A 22,462-nucleotide genomic window follows, 5' to 3' on the forward strand; every position below is an offset into this window, starting at 1 on the left:
ACATGTCTAGGTGGCGGCTGGTTGGCTCAGTCAGTAGAGCATGTGACCCTGAATCTCAGGGTCGTGAGTTCCAGCCCCATATTGGGTGTGGACCTTATTTAAAAAAATAAAAAAAATAAAAAGAACACAAAGTTTAAGTTATGTGGCATTACTACTAAAGTGGAATTCAAACTGGTCCAAAAATAAATAAATAAATAAAGTGATCCTACAATTTTTGAGATAAACACAGGAGAAAAAAGGTATAGTTTGAGATACTTACGGTAAGTAAGTAGATTATATAGCCTGTTTTTTGTGATACGCAAAGAGTTATGGATTCAGATGTGAGATATTCTACTGTCTAGCTTTGTAACTCTGGACAAGTATCATAAATGATTTAAGCTATTTGTACAATAGACATATAAAATCATGCATAGTTTAAGGTAGGTTTTATGTGTGTATAAAAATGAAATAATCAATATAAAGTACTGTGTAGCATGGCTGACATTAAGAATGCATTAGTAAATACTAACTATGATTATTTCTAAAATGATTTTATTAAAAATGCTGGGCTGTATAGCTAATCTCCCAGTACAGCACAGAAGTGTGCTTACTCTGTACAATGCTGAAATGTCTGCTGTGTTTATTATCTAAAATTACAAATATCCTTTCTATATCATTTCTTGGGACCCTCATTTAGGTGTGTGAGGCTCTGCAAACTTTTGAAAATAACCTAGGAACTTAACATTACTGTAATGATGATGAGACTCATGTTCTATCGCCATGATATTAACAGCCATCCGTTGATGACGTTGAAGCTGGGATCTTCAACGTGTAAAAGATGAAACATACATCTGTGATAACTCATTCTGAAGCATTTTGACCGAGTCCTGCTCTTGGTGTTGTAGGTGCTTGACCCTTCCGTACCCAGCGTGTTGCCAACTATATGGAGCGTCAACACGAGATGTTTCTCTCAACAATATTTATATTCACTCAGTCCCTGTGTATGGAGGGATTTAAACCATACATTTTGACTTGGTTGTTAACATTTGGAGACTGACTTCCTTGGTTTTCAGACGTCAGTATATTGTATTTTGCTGCTACCTTCTTTTTGTGCATAAATTCTATCGGGAAGTAATTAAAATTGCTCAGACGTAAGTTGCTTCTCTGACAGAAATGTTGGTTAAACCTAAAAACCTTCTATAAGCAGGTAAAAAGATTAATACATTATTTTTAGGAAACTATCTTTTTATTAACTGATATGCAAAGACAAGGGGGTACATTTGGTGAGGGAAGGGGATGGAAGGAATAATTTCTTACTAGGGCAGCCAGGTTTGGCCATGGTGAGGTTAAAATCAAATGCTTTTTGTGTATAATGCACAATTTATGAATGTTTTTATCATTATTGCCAACAGCAACACCCTCATCTAAGCATTACCTTTATTAATCTGTTAGATGGTACATGATATGTTTCAGGTTTCAGGATACAATTTTCTCCATTCTTTCAATTGCTAACATAATGCTGATGGGTCACCGATAGCAGTTGCTAATTGAACTGTCTCTACAAACTATTCACCTGAATCTATTGATCTGACTGCATTAGGAATACAAAAGTGAGAACAGAATTTTCTCGTCTATTTTAGTCTGACCTTTCAATCTCCCAATGCAGTCACAATATCTTCATAGAACTATCTTTTCCTAAACAATAATAAACCCAGGTTCTTACGACTGATAGTGAACAGCAAAATGTAGCTTTAAATGTGTCTTCTAATTAAGTTTATGGTTGCTAAACACAAACACTGATATTAGATTTAATATACAAAATTTCCCATCTATATTAGCTTTTCTTCTGATATAATGCATATTATTTTTTTTTTCCAACCATGTCATCAGGTAAAATAGGTTTTTTACCTCTTTCTTTCTGTTTCTGTCTCTGTCTTCCTCAAGCTTTGTCACACAACTTCCGATCACAAACACACTGTATATCCTTCAAAAAGGGCTTTGTGACCACCTTTGGAATTCTTTACTATAAATGCAAGTTGGCAAGCTGACACTAGAAATTTTAGATCTACTATAAACGGATCCGCACTTACTAAAATGTATCATAGTCATCCAATTTACTTCCACAAATGAAAGCAGAATGTTATAAATGTCACTGAGGCTTTTGCCTTTGATAATTAAATACCAATTGAAAGCTTTTGTAATACCATACAGTGCCGTTGTCTTTCATCTGTTGTTGGGATTGCTTCCCCTGTTTGTTTCACTAAAACTTGAGAAGGGACTCGAACCCCGAAGAGGAAATTGTACTGTGGCCAAATCAAAGCAGAAGACCTTCTCTGTAAAATGTCCAAGAATAATTTGGGGCCATTTCTCCAGAAAGTGTTAATAGTGATTTTTCTTGATGAATTGGAAAACAATGACTTCTCCAGTTTATCATCACAACACTTTCCGTATCACTCTGTCTACGTGGGTGTCGGCATTGAATTGTAACAACAACATTTCAGCAATTGTTACGACTGGCAATGACTCCATCACTTTTCAGGGACTTATCCCATTAACTGAATTGGCTGCCATGGAAACCCACAGTGTACCATGGAAACCGTAACCGTTCAGTGACTAGATCTGGTCAGGTGCTATGGTGGAAAGACTATGCCATAGACTTTGTTCCAGTCTCAGTTTGGCTGGTTACATTAGACAGGTCACCTGCCCTTCTTGAACCTCAGGTAGCTTCACTCCACAAAATGATGATAATCTCATTTTATTCATGTTGTGAGAAGAAGCAGTGATGCTAACCGTGAGAGTCTTCAAGATTAGACGGCAGTGGAAAGCTTGCACCTTTAAGTACACACCTACAGTTTGGGAGTGATCAAAGAAAATTTTTTCCTTTATAGTTGAGTGGTTCGAAGCCTTCTTAGATCATTAGCTGTTTTTTAAAAACCTATCTAGGAGGGGCGCCTGGGTGGCTCAGTCGGTTGAGCATCTGACTTCGGCTCAGGTCATGATCTCATGGTCCATGGGTCCGACTCCCGTGTTGGGCTCTGGGCTGACAGCCTGGAGCCTACATCAGATTCTGTGTCTCCCTCACTCTCTGCCCCTTCCCTGTTCGTGCTCTGTCTCTCTCTCTCTCTCTCTCTGTCAAAAATGAATAAACACACAAAAAATAAAATAAAAATAAAAACCTATCTAGGAGATTCTAAAATGCAAGATGAAATAGCAATGCTAAGGCATTTGGGAAAGTACAAACCTCTGTAGGAATGTGAACTATTATTGTCATGTATATTTGATCCTTTTTTGTTACATTGAGGGCATATGCAAACTTCAGGAGGAGACTACAAAAATTGGGTTGTTTTTTTTTTCCTTCCGGTAAAATTTTAAGGGAATATCATTGTTGTAGAAACAACTACAACTCTTTAATGCTCAAGTTATGTATCCAAATGGTGGTGTTACTAACACTCACTGCTTGTGTGTGTTTCAAAGGTGCCCTATTACCGTCTAACACCATGTAGTTTTACTGTGCTTCGCTGGAAAATTCAAGAGTTGAGGCAGAAAGAGACAGAGTATCAACGAGGCGTCTTGGCCAAGCAGTATAAGGCAACACCCGTTTATTTGGTTCAGTACGCACAGTCCATCATTGTTATGACCGCTAAATCCAATCATATTTTTAAAGCATTTTATGCTCCAGTATCGGACGGCACTCACTGCGTACCATGCACTGTTTTCATCTATGACCGATGACCATAGCTAGGAAAAGCCTTTTTCAGGAGTATAAGAAATTGCTTTACACGAAACTGATGTATTATTTTGGAGACAGATCTAATAGGCCAAGGAGACTTGATAAATGGCATCCATGAACCTAGCTGATCCCATTTGTTTTTAGTGAATTTTTGATTCTCATGTGCATATTTTTGCCTGCCTGGAGCCATGACGTTTCTAAAAGGAAATACAAGAGTCATACCCAAATCTTACAATGCTTTTGGTGTAGGTAGAATTCAGCTTTCTTAGAAAGGAAGTTAGCTCAGGATTTTATCTTTTGGATATCTAGTAGGATATTGACAGCTCTCTTTGTGGACCATGGGCTGTGGTTTGTTGTTGTTTTATTTTACCTTCTTACAGAAAATGAGAGTGTGCTTAGAATAGTGCCTACTTTTTTAAAACTCTTAATAAGTTCCATCTATGAAATTTAATGAAAAATCGTTCTCCTACCATATCTTCACAATGATGACTTCATTGCCATCCACAAAACTTCAGCAATTATTCAAAGACAGACGCTCTTATGGATATTTTATCCATGCTTCAATCAAGGTGATGGATACAATGTGAGCAGGGATTTGAGTTCCTGAACATTTATAACCCATAAGCCTCGATTTGAGTCAGAAGTGTTTTTACTAGTGAACTAAAATCAATCTCTCTCAGTATGATGCACTGTATGTATAAAAGTCAACACTACCCAACCCAGAATCTAGGTTTTGAAATAAATGACTTTGTAAGAAATTCTACTGATTTGAGCACCTTCTTGTTGAGCTGCGACCTCACGGGTCCTCCCTGATCCTCAAAGCAGGTATATGACTCAGGGTATTTGCGTTTGAGTCACACTTTCCCGAGAGTCTATACTCTTGCTTTCGTTATCACTGCTTACTTTACAATTGAGATTCGTCTCTCAAATGGTATATAGATTTAAACAGTTAAGACTGTAAATATGCTATTTACTGCATCAAGTGACATTTACTCAGGCATTTATTTCCTTTGCATGACATTATAGACACACTTTATTCTGTCATCACCTACTAGAATATAAATTCATTGAAGGGAAATTTTGCTTTTTTTTTCTTTTTTCACAGTGGCATTACCTGTACCTATACCACTGTGTGGCACAAAATGAGAGTTATAAAAACTTTGTTGAGTAAGAGAATAAATGAATAAACTGTATCCTCACTTATACTTAATGTCTTGTACTCCTCTTTCTTCATTTATTTCGTCAAAATTAGACTTAAAATTTTTATAAATGAGTATTTGCAACTTAGCTTGAGGATGTTTTCCACTGTATTAAAAATTATGTCAACACTATGCTAACAGCGCATTATCTCTTGCAAGGATACTGACACTTGCACATTTTTCTATCAAGAAAAGAATCTAAGAAATTACCACCAGATGCAAGAGAAAAATGTACATTAGCTGAGAGGTGGGTGCCTTCGTATAGTTCCTACGTTTATCTATGTGCTTTCATGCTTACAGAATGCATTAGGAAATGAATTATTGTGAAATAAAAATAGTTAAGGGAAAGGGAAAATTAAAATCCTTCAAAGATATCATATATAAACACATTTGCAAGTATATCCTTTGAGCAATTTTACCTATGATGGATAATTTTTAATTATAATTACTACAGCAAAATATGATTATTTGAGGATCTATGGTCATCAAAATAGAGATGAACAATTATATAAGTTATTTACATATAATATACTCAAAAATTGAATGTTAAATCTCCTAGTGACATCCACACATTTAACATAAATCATAAGTATTTGCTAAATATTCTTTAATAGCTTAAAAAAATTTTTAATGAACACTTCTTGATCTTTGTTTTTACTGCTTCTTTAAATGATTTCATGCTTTAAGAAATTTGAAGACTTTCCGATATTTATTGTATGTCTCAAAACAGTAAAAAAATTAACAAACCATGAATTTTTATAAACTAAATTTTAAAACTGCTTCGAAAATAATTTTCATTCTCTAAAGATTTTATATTTAATTTTAATATTGGGAGAAAATCTGAGACTTAATTACTTCTCAGATTTTTTTAATTATTTGTTATTCCTGGTTGACAAGAGATCTATTAAAGATTATTTTCTACGTATTTTTATTAGAAATCAGGGCATTTAAGAATTTTAGCTTTTTTATCAAGATAGTGTTGTCTCATTTCGGTTACTTCCATTTAATAACATCTCAAGACTATGATTTATTGCTTTTGCAAGGCACCAACACTGAATTTAAAGACAAAACTTAATAATACTGCCTAGTACTAAACCTTTACAGGAAGTTGAATCTAATATTGGTCTTCTGAGTAAATTTGTTTTAAAACTCACATCCTCCTGACAGGTAGGTTGTTGTTTTTTGTTTTTTGGTTTTTGGTTTTTTTTTCCCCTCTTTGATCTTTTGGGAACATATAAAAGTGAAAGCAACATTTTATGTATTAAAACACATACAACAAGATGCAAAAAATATAAAATGTGTCATCAATAAAAAACATGAATTTTTTTAATGTTTATTTAGTTTTGACAGAGAGAGAGAGAGAGAGAGAGAGAGAGAGAGAGAGCATGCGCGGGGGAGGGGCAGAGAGAGAGGGAAGCAGGCTCCAGGCTCTGAGATGTCCGCACAGAGCCCGACTCAGGGCTCAAACTCACAGACAGCGAGATCATGACCTGAGCTGAAGTCAGAGGCTCAACCGACTGAGCCACCCAGGTGCCCTGAATATTGCTTTTATTATCTGTGAATTTTTATCCAAGTTGAAATCAGAAGACAAAGCAATCACTTTCAAGTAATGAGCAGTCTCCCACTCCCGTCTCCCACAGGGATAACCTAGCACTTTTCAGGTGATGTGGGCCGGCTCATTTCCTGGTGTCTCATCTCTGTTACTCCACTGGACCAAATGATCAAATCCTCCTTTTCACTTAAATCAATGACTCTCAGAAGCAGTAAAGTCATTTATTAGCAAAACAAACAAACAAAAAAGCACATTTAATACTTTTTGAAAGGTAATAGGAAAAGGTACTTAGAAAAATCGTGATAGTAAGTCATTCTTGGTTACTTTGAACATGGCCTAGAGAGTTAGGCAGTGAAGAGATGGGCTTTTGCGGGTTTTGCCCTTCTTATCCTCTGTGAAAACATTAGATTTTCAGGTAACAACATTAACGGGTTTGTTTTTTTTTTCTTTTCCCTTTTCAACTGGTGTTCCGGGTCTTCCGTTGGGTCATGTTTATGGCTGTAAGTACATTTACTCTAATGCCTTCTGACAGCCTGCGTTGCCATGCGGCTAGGTCGCTGGCCTCTGCGGCTGGAATGGGAATTGATTGGCAGGCCGGCCTGGTGTCTGACCCAGGACAAGTGTCTTCCTCGGGGCTCCCCCACAGAGCTGGCCTTGGCCCTGCGTGCTGGAGTCTTTTCCAAATCAGTCTGCACTTAAACCCAGAGAAGACGGCAAATGACGGATGAGAAGAGAAACAGGAAAGAGGACGAAAAGAAAACGATAAAACTTGGGTAAGAACGGACTGTGAGTTTAAGAAAGACAGAGTGTAGATTTAAAAAAAGGTGAGCTGATTCCTCCCCACCCCAGCCCCCAAAATGTGAGCAAGCAAGGCCCATGCCTCACATTTTGGTCGGTCACTCTGTTCATTTAGTAATATTAAAAAGAATTATAATAACATATTCGTGATTACGAGCTTTAAAAGAAGAATCAGTTTACAACCTTGACTCTGGAAGAGCCTCAGGTAGGTAACAAGCTCCATTCTGAGGCTGAAACGTATTGATTCCATGTTTCGTGGTCAAGCTGACTTCGAGAAAGTTGTTTCTTTAAAAGAAACTTTTTGAAATCCTAAATTTACAAAAATGCTTTTATTGCCACCTCAATAATATTACTGAATATGCTTTATAAAGAATAAAAGAGCTTGCATCACTTTCCTGACCATCTTAAATCTGATCTGTTCGTGAAAGACATAAAAGGCCTTTGACATTTGGCAGCTTTAAGAGGGATCCTTAACATCATAAAATGGCTGACAAAACAACAACAAACATAGCAAAATGAAGTAATTGCAAAAGAACTGAGAAGGCATGGATGGCAGAGAGCCACTGACTGTATACTTATTAATGTACGTAACTATTAAAGCAACTTCCTTTATTGCTGCTCTCACGAGCTGTTATAATACAAATAACAGATTGGTCGGCTTTTCTCCTCTGGGTCTACCCTATACAGTCAGCCAAGTAGTGTTTGCTATGCTCTTATCCCTGTTTGAAGTCTAATTTACATGCCTATTAATATGTTTATATTGAAAAAGAAATCTTCAAGTTTTAGCATGCTACCTTTTCAAATGTAATGGGCGTTAGAGCCAAAAAGCATCAAAACTGAGGGTTTTAACTTGCCATATTAGCAACGAGATAAAGCAAATGAACACTCAATAATCTTGGTGTATTATATACATGTAAACTGATTTTACTCTTCAAGAGTGCTTGTAATGGATCAGACGAAAAAACAGGACCATTTCATAAAAATAATGCTAACTCTTGTAGAAAGGAGAAAGTGCAGCAATTCACATAATTCTAGAAAATGTTGCAAATGATATAACTATAGATACATTTGATTACAAGAAGAAACTGTGCTTGCAAAAATCCATCTTACCGTATTTCATAGGTGAGAGGAGCAGCATTTGAGAAGTTATATCTGGGAGCAACTTCAGTGGGCACTAAATTTGGGGAGTTTTTTTATTAAAGTATAACTAAGGGGTACCTGGTTGGCTCACTCAGTTAAGCGACCACCTCTTGATTTGGGCTTAGGTCATAATCTCATGGTTCATGGGTTGGAGCCCCCCCATTGGACTCTGCTGACAGTGCGGAGCCTGCTTGGGATTCTCTCTCTCTCTGTCTCTCTGTCTCTCTCTCTCTCTGTCCCTCCCTTGCTCTCTCTTCCACTCTCAAAATGAATAAATAAATTTTTTAAAAAAGTATAATTAACATACAACACCATATTAATTTCAGTTGTACAATGTAATGATTCATGTATGATTATTTGTACATGCTGTGAAATGATCCCTGGAATGAGTCCAGTTAACATCTGTCACTGTAAAAAGTTACAGATTTTTTTTTTTCTCTCGTGATGAGAACTTTCAAGATTTTACTCTGAGCAACTTCCAATACCCAGTTGGGTATTTTCAAACTCCAGTGGCTATGCCCTGCCTTGCTATCTCATCGTCTTCTGTACTGTGTAACCGGAAGCTTGTACCTTTCAACACCCCTCACCTCTTTCACCCCCTCCCACCTCCCACGGGGGGCAACACCCGCAGTGTTCTTGCTGTCATCGGCTTCCTTTCCCCTTAGAGCATCCCATGAAGCACGAATTCAACAGCCGTTGTGTAGGCGGGCGTCATAGGCAGTGTACCTAACTGGCCCGTGGGAGGGCGGTGCGTAGGGGCAGGTGAAGACTGCTTTCTCTGACTTTCTGGCGGATCCTTGCAATCACAGCTCTCTCTTTTTCTTTTTTTTTCCTAGTGTTTCTTTATTCATTTTGAGAGAGAACACATGTGAGCGAGCAGAGGCAGGAAGAGGAAGGGGCAGAGAGAGAGAGGAGAAAGAATCCCAAGCAGGCTCCGTGCCATCAGCTCAGAGCCTGACGTGGGGCTCAATCTCACACACCTGAGCCGAAATCAAGAGTCAGATGCTTAATGGCCTGAGTCACCCAGGTGCCCCACAATCATAGCTCTTACTGTTTTGGGGGGTCATGTGTTTGCTTTGTATTAATTTCTTCCGATTTTGCTTTTGATTGCAGCTCCTCCTAAAATACAGATTTTCAAAACGCTTAATAGGACAAATGCCCTCTGGTGTTGCGTCTCAAGGCATTTGGGATTTGCAGTCAAATAGCAACCTATATATATATATATATATATATATATATATATATAATATATATATGTATATATATGCGCACTTAAATTCCGACCCAGTGATGCATTTGTTACTCAAATATGTATCCACAAGCTTCCAACCACTTCTTATCATGCACATACATTTTAAGGTATTCAGAGAATGTTTGGTCTTTCATTTGCATCAGAAATCCCTCACCGGTTCTTCTATGCATCTGGTCCCTGCAAGGGCATTTGGATTTCCGAGACAGTGATATTCCCTGGGACACGCACACTTTTGTGCTTCATCTCCTGAAACTCGTCTTTCATTACCTCACCTACTGCTTTCTGCTGGCCCCAAGTGCAATATTTTCCCGGTGAATAATGAACAGAAAAGTTCTGGATATGCCCATGTTGTTTCTGAGTTTGGAACAATTCTGAAATCAATCTAATAACTATGTCACAGTCCCTTTAGAACCCAAGTCCTAATTGTGAATGTAAAAACATAACTGCCTACTTCTATTTATAAGATATGTTCTCCTTGAGTGAAATATAAAGGTGCATATACAGGCTTATTTTCTTTTTAACATGTACAAGCGCAGTTATTTGATATTAATACGTATAGATGGATAAAGGCAGTGAACTTTTATCATCCTGAGCTTTAAAATGTTATCACAGGGGCTCCTGGGTGGCACAGTCGGTTAAGCATCTGACTTCGGTTCAGGTCATGATCTCACAGTTCGTGAGTTCGAGCCCCACGTCGGGCTCTGGGCTGACAGCTCAGAGCCTGAAGCCTGTTTCGGATTCTGTGTCTCCCTCTCCCTGACCTTCCCCCTTTCATGCTCTGTCTCTCTCTGTCTCAAAAACAAATAAACATTAATTTTTTTTAATAAAAAATAGTTACACAATTTTATTGATCTGAGATTATTTTGAGAGTGAACATCTGTGGGTGGGGCAGGTGGAAAGAGATGGGGCGCTAGAGTTTTGGGCTCGAAAAAGTTTTTTCTAGAAGCCACAAAAAACCTTTTAATTATTAATTTTGAGAGCCAAAATGTGCATAAAAATGTAGCGGAGCATCTGCAAACAGACAGATGGGGTTGGGGAGAAAAGCCAAACGTGTGAGGAGAAAGCCATGGCAGATCTTGGGCAACAGCGGGGGACAACTCAATGAGACGCGTTATCCAATGGCTCATAGAGACTGAAGGTGACGTGGAAAACACGGAAGTGGAATTCAGATCTTTTTTGTTTCTGTCACAATCACTGCAGAAATAATTGTTTTTTAAAAATGGTATAAGGAGAAATAGCCAAAAGATAGAAAGATCTTGAAATGTTGATGGCGTTTCCAAGATTACATTGGAAAGTTCAAAACGTTCTGATTTGTACGTAAGAAAGTGATTTGGAAAGGAATTTGGAGCTGAGAGATTTGAGTTTCCAGGTGAATTCTGAGTCATACATTTAGTCTCCACTCCTGTAAAATATGCTTGATCCATGTCATTGGGTAAGTTAATGGGGACTGAAGGTAATAGGAGACCAATTTGCACCTACAAAGATAGAATGTCACACCTTTTGTTGGAAAAGTTTATATCACTGTACAATAGCTGTGAAAAAGTTAGACTGATCCAATAGTAATCAGATACGATGTTGCCATGGTAATACCATGGTAATGAGTGAGTATTGGAAATGAATACATATAAGATGAATTCTTTGGAAAACTGAAGACACACTGAAAAGGGTAAATATATATATATATATATATATATATATATATATATATATATATAATCAGTGAAAATGTCAAACTAATTATTTCTTGGTTTATATAAAGGAAAATCTATATTTGTATGAGAAGGACTTCAGCAATTACTCAGATGCTATAATGCTGGTCTGTGGCTCTAGAAAGAGAAACTGAAGACCACCTCAAGTAATTACTGAGATCTGGAACAAAGAACCTTCCACAAAGGCCCCGACAAACCACCCAACCCTCATGACAGAGAGGGCAGGAGAAAGAGCTATTGAGGACTGGTTCCCCTTGGTACAGTCACAATTTATCACACAGAGAAGAACACAGGTCCACTGGTCAGGAGAAAAAGAAAAAAGTTATTTTCATAATGTGACCCATGTTAGGGTTGGAAAACCATAGGAGTGGAATGCACATCACCAGTAGGAAAGATGTACTCAGGGGATTAAACTAAAATGCACAGGGAAATGCAAAGGTGGAAACAATGAAGCGTGGGGGACACATTCCCTACAGTATATTGTATCAGATTTGTTTATGAGAACAGAAGCAGTTTTCCTACCAGCATGGATAGGACTACCTCAGAGTCCTAGGAGCAGTTTCATAGCTCTGGAAACTAATATTAATTCCACCTTTAGTATGCTACATAGGTGATTTTAAAGTTTCCAAAAGTATTAATCGATGACTGATAAAAAGAACGCATTCTTGTATTCCAGGATACTAAATCTTTTTAAAAATATTTATTTATTTATTTTGAAAGGGGGGGCGCAGGCAGAGGAGGGGAAGAGAGAGAGGGAGAGAGAGACCTGAGCCAAAATCTAGAGTCGGATGCTTAACCTACTGAGCCACCCAGGAGCCCCAAGAATACTAAATCTAATGAAGTGCCCAGGGTAGGACCAATAACAGAAGAATGTCACAATGGAAGCCTGACCAAGGTGGCTGGTTCCAACTACCTTTTCGTACTGAGAGAGGAAAGAAAAAAAGAGAGGGACAAAAATCCTTCCACCATGTATTTCGATGGAAAAATATACTGAGAGTAGCCCACTGGCAGAGCAATATACTCCCTTCTCCATGACTTTCCTGCTCTCAGGTGCCCATGCATAAGCCTTCAACAGATCTTCACACATGCACACTACTTTGCACATACGTGAATTTGCCAAAGAACAAATTGTCCTCAATTTTGCCTCCCTACGCATTCTCCCAAAAGTACGGATTTATTATCAGTGTTATAAATAACAAATATGTAATATTGAGAGTACATTATGTTTGATTTTTGGAGTTCCCATATGGTTTGTTTTTAGGAAAACACACCTTTATTTCTATTATTAAAAGTCTCTTTAAAGATCATCCACTTAAATACCCAGAAAACACAGAAATATTCCCAGGCCAAAACAGGAGGAATATCAGAATTTGCAGTACTCTAGACTCTGAATACGTCCAGCAAGAAAACAACAGCAAAACAAAACCCTCACTCTTCAAAAGTTGTACGTTTGATTATTGCTGGGAATATTTATTAAAGTGTGTTTAATTGCATCCAGATCAAATTTACCTTCCTGAGAGATACAGACCCTGATCTAAGTTAAGTTTTTTTGGGCAGGCGTTCCAATTGAATTTGTCACCTGCTTCAAAATAGAGCTCTTTACAATATTTGGTTAATTCTTGGGCAATTAATACCTTGCAAAGTTTAAAAACACTTTGATAATTTGAAATATTTGGATATTTAGAATTTGGTCATATACCTTCCTTTAGCTTTTAACATACCTGTCAGAATTCTTACTCTGTATTCATGTCAAAGCCATGCCAGCCTTGCAGATTTGTTTAATTTTCGATTTACCCTATCTTATTACTAAGTTTCGAGGTGCACAACTGAGCCTGTTTGATTCAAGTGATATTGTCATACTGAATATTAAATCATGTCAAGCTAACATATGTAAGATAAAAACTGAAGGAGATTATCATTTGAGAAAATTAATAGTTTCTTTTTTTTTTTATTTAGATGGTTGTCTATTGCCTAGGGACTATAAATTTCTAACTCAGGAAAAAAATTAAGTTATGAAACAACTTTTAAGACTAAGAGCTAGTAATTGTCTAGCTTTCCTGTGACAAGACTATTAATATAAATAAAAGAAATTCAGTGTAATTTTTGGCCTCTGGTTTGCTGCATTTCTTTTTTAATTTTTTTTTTAAGTTTCTTTATTTATTTTGAGAGAGAGAGAGAGAAGGAAGGAGAGTGCGGGAGAGGCAGGGGGAGAAGGGGAGAGAGAATCCCAAGCAGGCTCCTTACTGTCAGCACAGAGCCTGATGTGGGGCTCAATCTCAGGAAGTGTGAGATCACGGCCTGAGTCGAAACCAAGAGTCGGATGCTTACCCAACAAAGCCACCCAGGCGCCTCTAGTTTGCTGCTCTCTTAAAATCTGGAATTACACTGAAGGTGCCCAGAAATACATTTCTCATTATGATTTATTGCTTTCTTAGTGTTGCTTTAAATGTTTGATTGTCCTTTAGATTGCTACACCTTTTATAAATGTATTAATCTAATACAAAATATTACTTTTGAGTAACACTGCACGGAGACTGTGGTCCATATTATTGGCATTACTTGGCAAAGGCTGGAAAGGAGACATCTATGTGTCAGCAGATGTGCAGATCCCTGTTTTCCCAGGGTTCTGCACAGAGGTGAGCCTGGGTCAGTGGTCACATGGATAAATCACCTGGCTGTGTTTTACCAGGGTAACCACTTCTTCCTCCATGTCGACAGCACTTTAAGTGTGAGAGTGACATTGTAGCTCAGAGAAAAAAATAGGCAGCACTCTGAACATGACTTAATCTCAATTACTGGTAGATAAGTAATGAAAACCCTAGAGCCCAGAACCTGGAGAACAAGAGCCTATGTTGCCATGGGAACCGAGTTCAGGCATATTCTTTCTCATCGGAGGGAAGGGGCTGCGGAGCGTTTGAGGAGGCACGTTTGGAAAAGGTGGAAATCGTGATCCCAATTAGCTTGTCATCTGGTGCAGAGAGAGCTCCCAGAATCCATCGCGAGGTGTCCCTCTTGGTCCCCACATAGGCCTTACAGTCCCACTAGAAATATGGAGATGACTTCGTCACGACACTCTGCCCTTCTCATGATATCACGGTCAGCAACCAGAAGAACCTAACAACAAAAGAAGAATCTACAGCCTCTATCTTCACCCAGACTGAAAGAGGAAAGGCAGTTTAGATTTGCATATTTTTGCTTGCTAAGTCAACTGGGAATGACCAGTGGAGAGTCACAGGGGATTGCAAAGTATGAAGAGGACCCAGCAATAAGTCTCAGGAATCAGAAGCTGACTCTAAGTCCAGAAGGGGCTCCCTCCCACCAGGAAGTGTCCTGACAATGACCAAGAAGGGGGAAAGCCCACTACTGACTGACACAGAAAAAAAAACATAGAATGTTCTTGAGGGTTCCAGAGATACTAAATCTCAGAAGAAAGAGAAAGGAAGTGGGAGAACGCACCTTTCAATGAAGTCTTGGAGCACCTGGGTGGCTTAGTCATTTAAACAGCCGACTTCAGCTCAGGTCATGATCTCACAGTTGTGAGTTTGAGCCCCTCATCAGGCTCTGTGCTGACAGCTCAGAGCCTGGAGTCTGTTTCAGATTCTGTGTCTCCCTCTCTCTCTCTGCCCCTCCCCTGCTTGTGCTCTCTCTCTCTCTCTCTCTCTCTCTCTCTCTCTCAAAAATCAATAAACATTAAAAAAATAAAAAAGTAAATAAAGTTGAAGTCTTCATTTCCTGGTAGCAACCTGTAGTGAAGGAACAAGGCTGGTAATTTTTTCTTTCAGTGCTTTAAATGTTTTTCCTCCATTTCCTTCTTGCTTGTGTTGTTTATAAAGATAAGTCCTATGCAATTCTACTTCTTATTCTTCTATATGCAAGATATCTTCTTTCAAGGTGTGCAAGATATCATTGGTTTTCGGCAGCTGAATATGATATGCCTAGGCATAGACTATTTGATGCGCACCCTGCTTGATATTCTCCAAGATTCCTGGAAATGAAGCTTTGTGCTTGTCAGTAATTTTGGAAACACCCAGCCATTATTAGAATATTATAAAACAGATATTTCTTTTGTTCTTGTCTGTCTTACGTCGCTTTCTGCTGTTCCAGTTACATGCATGGAAAACCATTTGAGATTCTTGCATGGTTCCTGGATATTTTGTACTTTTTAAAAACATGGTGTTTTCTGTTTCCATTTCAGCTTAAGAAGTTTCTACTGAAATTATTTCAAGCTTGCTGGTTCTTTTGTATGGTGGTAAAACATACAAAACCTAATGTATTTATTTATTTTTATTTTAGCCATTTGTAAGTGTATAATTCACTGGCAGTAAATACCTTCCCAAGGTGATCTAACATCACCACTATCTATACCTGAAACTGTTTTCTTCATCCTCAGTATAAACTCTGAACCTATTATGAATAACTCCCCACTCCCTCCTCCCTTCTGCCCCTGTTTATCTCCATTCTATTCTCTGTCTTTAGGAATTTGCTTAGTCTAAGTGTCTCACACAAAGGGAATCATAGAACACTTGTTCTTCCATGTCTGACTTATTTCATTGAACATAACGTTTTCAAGGTCCACCCGTGTTGTAACATATATCGAAACTTCATTCTTTTTGCGGCCGAATAATATCCCACTGCATGTACGCACCACATTTTCCTTATCTACGCATTTCTTGATGCACTGGGGTTGTTCCCGTTTTTTGGCTTGGGGAATAAGGCTACTTTCAATACTGATAGATAAGCTCAGCTCTTCTACAATGTACCCAATCTACTGTGAGCTTATCAAAGTTTTTCATTTTTGCGAAAGTATGTTTTGCTTCAAGCATTTCACTGATTCTTAGCGTTCCTAACACTCTACTTACATTACCCACCTGTTCTTGCTTGTTACCTACATTTTTCATTAGAGAGCTTAACACTTGGAGAATTTCATTTTTTATCCATTATTTTATTAGTGGATTATTTTATTTCATTTAAATTTAGTTTTATTTTAAATTTTTTGTTTCATAATTCCAAATCTGTGTTTGTTGCAAGTGCTTACTTTGTCCGTTTACACCATGTTTTCTTTCTTTCTTTCTTTCTTTCTTTCTTTTTCTTTCTTTCTTTCTTTCTTTCTTTCTTTCTTTCTTTCTTCTTTTTAATTTTTATTTATATTGAGATAGAGAGCAGGCAGGGAAGGGGCAGAGAGAGAGGGAGACAGAATCCCAAGCAGACTCCATACTGTCAGTGTAGAGCCCCATATGAAGCATGAACTCACAAGCCCTGAGATCCCGACCTGAGCCAATATCGAGTAGGACTTTTAACCGACTGAGCCACTGGGAGCCCCTACACATGTTTTCTATAGCCTTTTCACATGTCTTGTAATTTTTAGTTAAAATCTAGATATGACGGGAGGGCCTGGGTGGCTCAGTCAGTTAAGCGTCCAACTTCAGCTCAGGTCATGATCTCACGGTTTGTGGGTTCCAATCCCGGGTCGAGCTCTGTGCTGACAGCTCAGAGCCTGGAGCCTGCTTCAGATTCTGTGTCTCCCTCTCTCTGCCCCTTCCCTGCTCACACTTTGTCTCTCTCTCTCTATCAAAAATAAACATTAAAAAAAAATCTGGATATGACGTATCAGGAAATATGAACCAAACTAAAAGAACTTTCTAATGGGTTTTATGTTTTTCTGATTACGAGTCAGGCTGTAGTTAATATTTGCTGTGGCTGTATGGGCCAGAATCTTCATTCTTCCAATGTTCTTATTTTCATCATCTCTGTTGTCTCTGAGCTTCCCCAAGAGCTCCTTCCTAATTAAATAGTGAATCTTGCATTTCTTTGAGTTGTAATACACTTTTATAATTCTGGATCTCTGCTAATGTGGCGGTAAGATGGTGGTAAGGGGAAGCATTCTAGAATATTATGATTCAATCTACATTTTCAGTAGATCTGTGGCCCAGGTTGTGACTTTGACAAGTTTCACTTACCGATTCCCCTCTCAGGTAAGACAGGTAGGCGAGAGGGTGTGGAATTGGGTAAAGAGCTTCCTTTGCGGGTGGGATAAGGCCCTGGCGTGGTCTTTCTCCTGGACGGCAGGTCATTGTTTTGGAGAATGCTCAGGGCATATTTCAAACTGGTTACTTTTCCCTTCCTCCTACAAGGAGGCATGCATTTTAAAACAATTTCGCGATCATTAATGTCATTTCTGATTTTGCAAAAGAGTTTAACAAAGATACAGAATAGTAATAGAACTTTAAAATTTCTAAGATTTCTGTAGGAGGTCCACAAACCATTCTCTAGTGAGTAATCTTTTAGAATTGGCATTATGGAGAAGAAGAGAGTTGGTTATATATTTAAGGGTTGTGTTTATTGATATGTCTTTTGGGTAGTGGATCTTGAAAACTTGTCATCAATTACACAGATTAGAGCTAAATTTCCTTTACCTAGGCTTGTCTTTGAATAAGGCAGTTTAAAAAAACAGAAAAACATCCTTGCATTGTTTGTCATATCTTGTTACTTTCTGAGTGTATTTCTATAGCAAGAAGAAAATCACGGGATTCATTTTATTTTTTATTTTATTTTATTTTATTTTATTTTGGCATAGATCTTTCTGTGCTATGGCTGATTTTTTTAATTTTTTTAAACATTTATTTCTTTTTTGAGAGACAGAAAGACAGTGTGAGTGGGGGAGAGACAGGTAGAGAGAGGGAGGCACAGAATCTGAAGCAGGCTCCAGACTCCCAGCTGTCAGCACAGAGCCTGACGTGGGGCTCGAACCCACTAACCATGAGATCATGACCCGAGCCTCAGTCAGATGCCCAACCGACTGAGCCACCCAGGAGCCCCTATGGCTGATTTTTTTTTTTTTTTTTTAATTTTTTTTTTCAATGTTTATTTATTTTTGGGACAGAGAGAGACAGAGCACGAACGGGGGAGGGGCAGAGAGAGAGGGAGACACAGAATCGGAAACAGGCTCCAGGCTCCGAGCCATCAGCCCAGAGCCCGACGCGGGGCTCGAACTCACGGACCGCGAGATCGTGACCTGGCTGAAGTCGGACGCTTAACCGACTGCGCCACCCAGGCGCCCCCCTATGGCTGATTTTTACTGACATTGAAAAGGTAGCCAAATGAGAATACTACTGCATCCACAAAATGTCAATTTTTTTAGATATCAATTTGTCTGCTCTTTCTTAATAGGCATGTATCTCAAAGGAATCAGGCTACCTTACATTGATTACAATATATGGTTTTTTTCTGACAATTTATTATAAAGAAGAAATAACTGTGGTTTTTTTTTCCTATATCACAACTGAGTCTTATTAACAATGCTACACTTTGTTAGAGAGAAAGGTTAAGAAGAAATCTAATATTGTATCATGTTAATCCCTATAGCCCAATTCATAGGAATCATGCATTTGAAAGGAAGCAGGACTCCCTGGGGTTACAGATAAAGAAAAAGTAAGTCTATAAACAATCAATATTATAGCACCATCTATCACAGCTCTGAATCTTTGTTATTTTAATATAGATTCAAGAACAGTAACCGGTGTAAAAATTATAGCATACTTATGAATTCTGGCAGGACAATATCAATGAAATATTTCATTAATTTGACCCATGTCTAACAAATTACATCAAGCATAAATTCTAGCATAAAATCCAACTCCCTTTTTTCCTAGGCTTTAAAGTGCATGGTTTCTATGTTGCCTGTATAAATCAAACACATGGTCATTCATTTTATAAGGCTTTTGATATTGAAAACTTAACCTAGTTTCTATGTAGAACGAGGAAAAAATGTTGCTTACTAATGAAATTACACAAAAATATCAACTTTTTTTTTACGATATTAGCACATTTTGGGGGTCACATTTCTGACCTTCAAAATGAGCTCACATCTGTTGGAAGTAATGATATATTACTGTAATTTGGAGGCATGTTGAGATAAAAAAAATCAAAGATGGCAATGGAATTAAGACGTATGAAAGAGTTTCTGTGGAAAAAAAAAAACTTTTAACAGAAAAAAATCCCCAATATATTTAAAGTCATTAATTTGACAAAAAAATAAGTATACTTAGCTGGAGTAATAGATAATAAACAGCACTAAATACAAATACAAGAAACTCTTTCATTGTGTGTATCCGATAAGCTGTGACAATTGTTAAAAGACAAACTGAGGCATATTAAACATTTTAAGAGTTCAGTTGAGCAACGCTGGATTCCCACTGGGCAGCACCCAGGGGCTGTGGTTAAGAGTGCTCTTCTAATGGGAGCCAGAGGGGAAACTTATATAGAGAAAGTGAGGAAACAAGAAAGGAAAGATCTAATTGGCTTTGCTCAACAACTCATGACTCAGGCAACATCCCATCTAACAAATAGAAAGGAGCCCCCAAAACCGTGCAACAAGACTGTTTTGGCAGAAAGGGGCAGGCTAGGAAGTTTCTAGCAAAGAGTGATTGTTTTAGACAAGATCACCTTCATTTGGGGAATGGCAGGGGTCTATAAGGTGAATTATCTTGCTAATGCTGACCGAGAAATTCCAGACAGACTGCTTAATACTATATTCCATGGAAAGGCTGAAACTGCAATTATGTTAGGTAATAAGTCTCCATTTGATGATGTGGGCTCAATCGACCCCATGTTGAGTCTTGTCTCTTTTTTAACGAATAAGCTTAGATTTTGGTAGGCCACCATAGCGTTAGAGCCAACTCAGTCTAATGGCCTCCTTGTTTAGTTAACTTAATATAATGTTGAAGTATTCCTGAAATCTTCTCTCAGAGAATAATGACAGTGTAGATTCATCCCCAGTTTATTTTTTCAAATCCCCACCCTTATGGCTTCTGGAAAATGGCTAATTAAGAAAGAAGGACCCTTCTCCACTTGGCTTAGATAAGACTCTTGTCCATGATCTTGCATGATTCCTAAAAGACTTGCTTGTTTGCCTGTGAGAAGTCTCAGACCTCAGTCTCTGAACCTGTTAAGGCCAAACACAGACTACAATTTGCCATTCTCTGTCTCATAAGTAATTAGCTGCGATTAGAATTGCTTATTCCCCTGAAACTAGGTAACCAGAAGGAAAATCATTTCCTGTTCAGATAAGTTTCTGAGACTCTCCCTGCTTCACAACAAACCAAATGTGAATCAACCCACCTGCAACATGCTTGCTATCTCCTGTCAAGGGTAAGGCAAAACCACCCTGCTGAGAGACTTCAATCTTTAGATCTGGGCTATTCTGCCTATTTCAATAACCTAAATACAATCAATCTTCTTTTTTTAAATTTTTTTTTTCAACGTTTATTTATTTTTGGGACAGAGAGAGACAGAGCATGAACAGGGGAGGGGCAGAGAGAGAGGGAGACACAGAATCGGAAACAGGCTCCAGGCTCTGAGCCATCAGCCCAGAGCCCGACACGGGGCTCGAACTCACGGTCCACGAGATCGTGACCTGGCTGAAGTCGGACGCTTAACCGACTGCGCCACCCAGGCGCCCCTAAATACAATCAATCTTCTTAATCTCCTTGTTTGTTCTCTGTGTATGTGTGTGTGTGTGAGTGTGACAGCTGTTTACACTAATTATATTTTCATTTCCATGAAGCTTTTCTACAGTTAGCATCACTTATAAAAAGCATGGCTGCAGAAACATTGGTTGTTGGCAACGTACAAGGTCACAGGTGAAGCGACCCTGTTGTCAACCAGACCTTACTTGGCTCTGAGAATAAAACTCTTGGGGAGATAATATCCTAAGAATTTTATAAGGTAGTTTTATAAATTTTAAAAAAGATTGGTTTAAGATTATTGTGTAGACAATGATTTAGTTAAAGATTCATCTTAGGTCACAGAGAAAGAACACTTAGCACGGCAGACAACTTCATAAATACATTCAGGAGGTAATCAGTGACCCTGAGACTTTAAGGGGGTAAAAGGGTGAGCTTGGTCAAAGGAAAGAATGATGGAAGGCTGAGTCACATAGAGGGAGCCGCATGGGCACGGAAGTTTGACTGTCTTTCATTTTTCTTAGCAATGAATAACCTAACCTTTCTGACCAAGCCTTAGGAATCCAGACAGCCAATTTAGATACTGTTGAATCCTTTACCTAATCCAAATACAAGATCTGACCCTTAAAACTTTTTTAATCACAAAGGAAATATAAGAACCTCCAAGTAAATGCTTGCTGTCTTGTATAAAGGTAATGCTTTACGTGGAATAATCTCCTTTAATAATAATAACAACTATGTATTCGAGAATTAATCTATATACATATTGGAGAAAATAGCCATTACTAAATTTTGACAGTAAGACTCAGTCCAATAAAAATTGGAAACATTATTCTAAAAGCTTATTCCACAGAGGTTGCCTTGGGGATGTGATTCTGGCATGATTGAAATCATCATAGTTCTCAAAACACCCTGTTCTATTTTCTGCCTCTCCATTTGCATTGGTTTTCTCCTACCTAGAGAGTCCTTCTCTCAGTGGCTCTGTATTTCAATGACCTTACTGCACCCTAGCAAGCCATGCCCTTGCTTTTTGCAGGTGTATCTATTTCTGCTCTTACCACAGTGAACAGAATTTAACTATCCTCTTGTCTGTGTCTCCCCTCTCCCTAAGGAAAAAAAAAATTCCTTGAGAGTCGTAACTATAACTTGTTTATCTGTACTTTCTGGTGCCTAGCTCAGAACCTAGAAGACAGCAGACCCTAAAAGTAGCACCGAGTGAATAATTCATCTTAAGCCAAAAACGAAACCTTTAAGAGAGGAAAAAAGGCAAGGCTCTTGAGTCTGAATAGATAAAATGATTCAACAGGTAATAAGCATATGGCATGAACTGAAGCTTTTTTTTTTCCCAAAGGTTCTTGAATCTCCCAAGTGAGTTTTATTCAAGGAGGTAAAAATGAGGCAGCAGAATAATTTGAGGAAAGGGGATTGCATGACCTGAGTAAAGTATTAACATTTATTATTATCTCCAAACAAAGTCACCATTGACATATTTTAATAAGTTTGTTCCCGTCCCTACATGTCTGGATTAAAGTGCTGGGTGGTAAAAAGAGAAAAGAAAAGCTGGATTCAGAAGAGAATACATTTTGGTACCAGACTCCAGCCAAGCCTGGGAAGAGAAAAAGATGATTCATAGCCTCTGAGG

The sequence above is a fragment of the Prionailurus viverrinus genome, chromosome D3, assembly GCF_022837055.1.
Source record: "Prionailurus viverrinus isolate Anna chromosome D3, UM_Priviv_1.0, whole genome shotgun sequence".
NCBI lineage: Eukaryota > Metazoa > Chordata > Mammalia > Carnivora > Felidae > Prionailurus > Prionailurus viverrinus.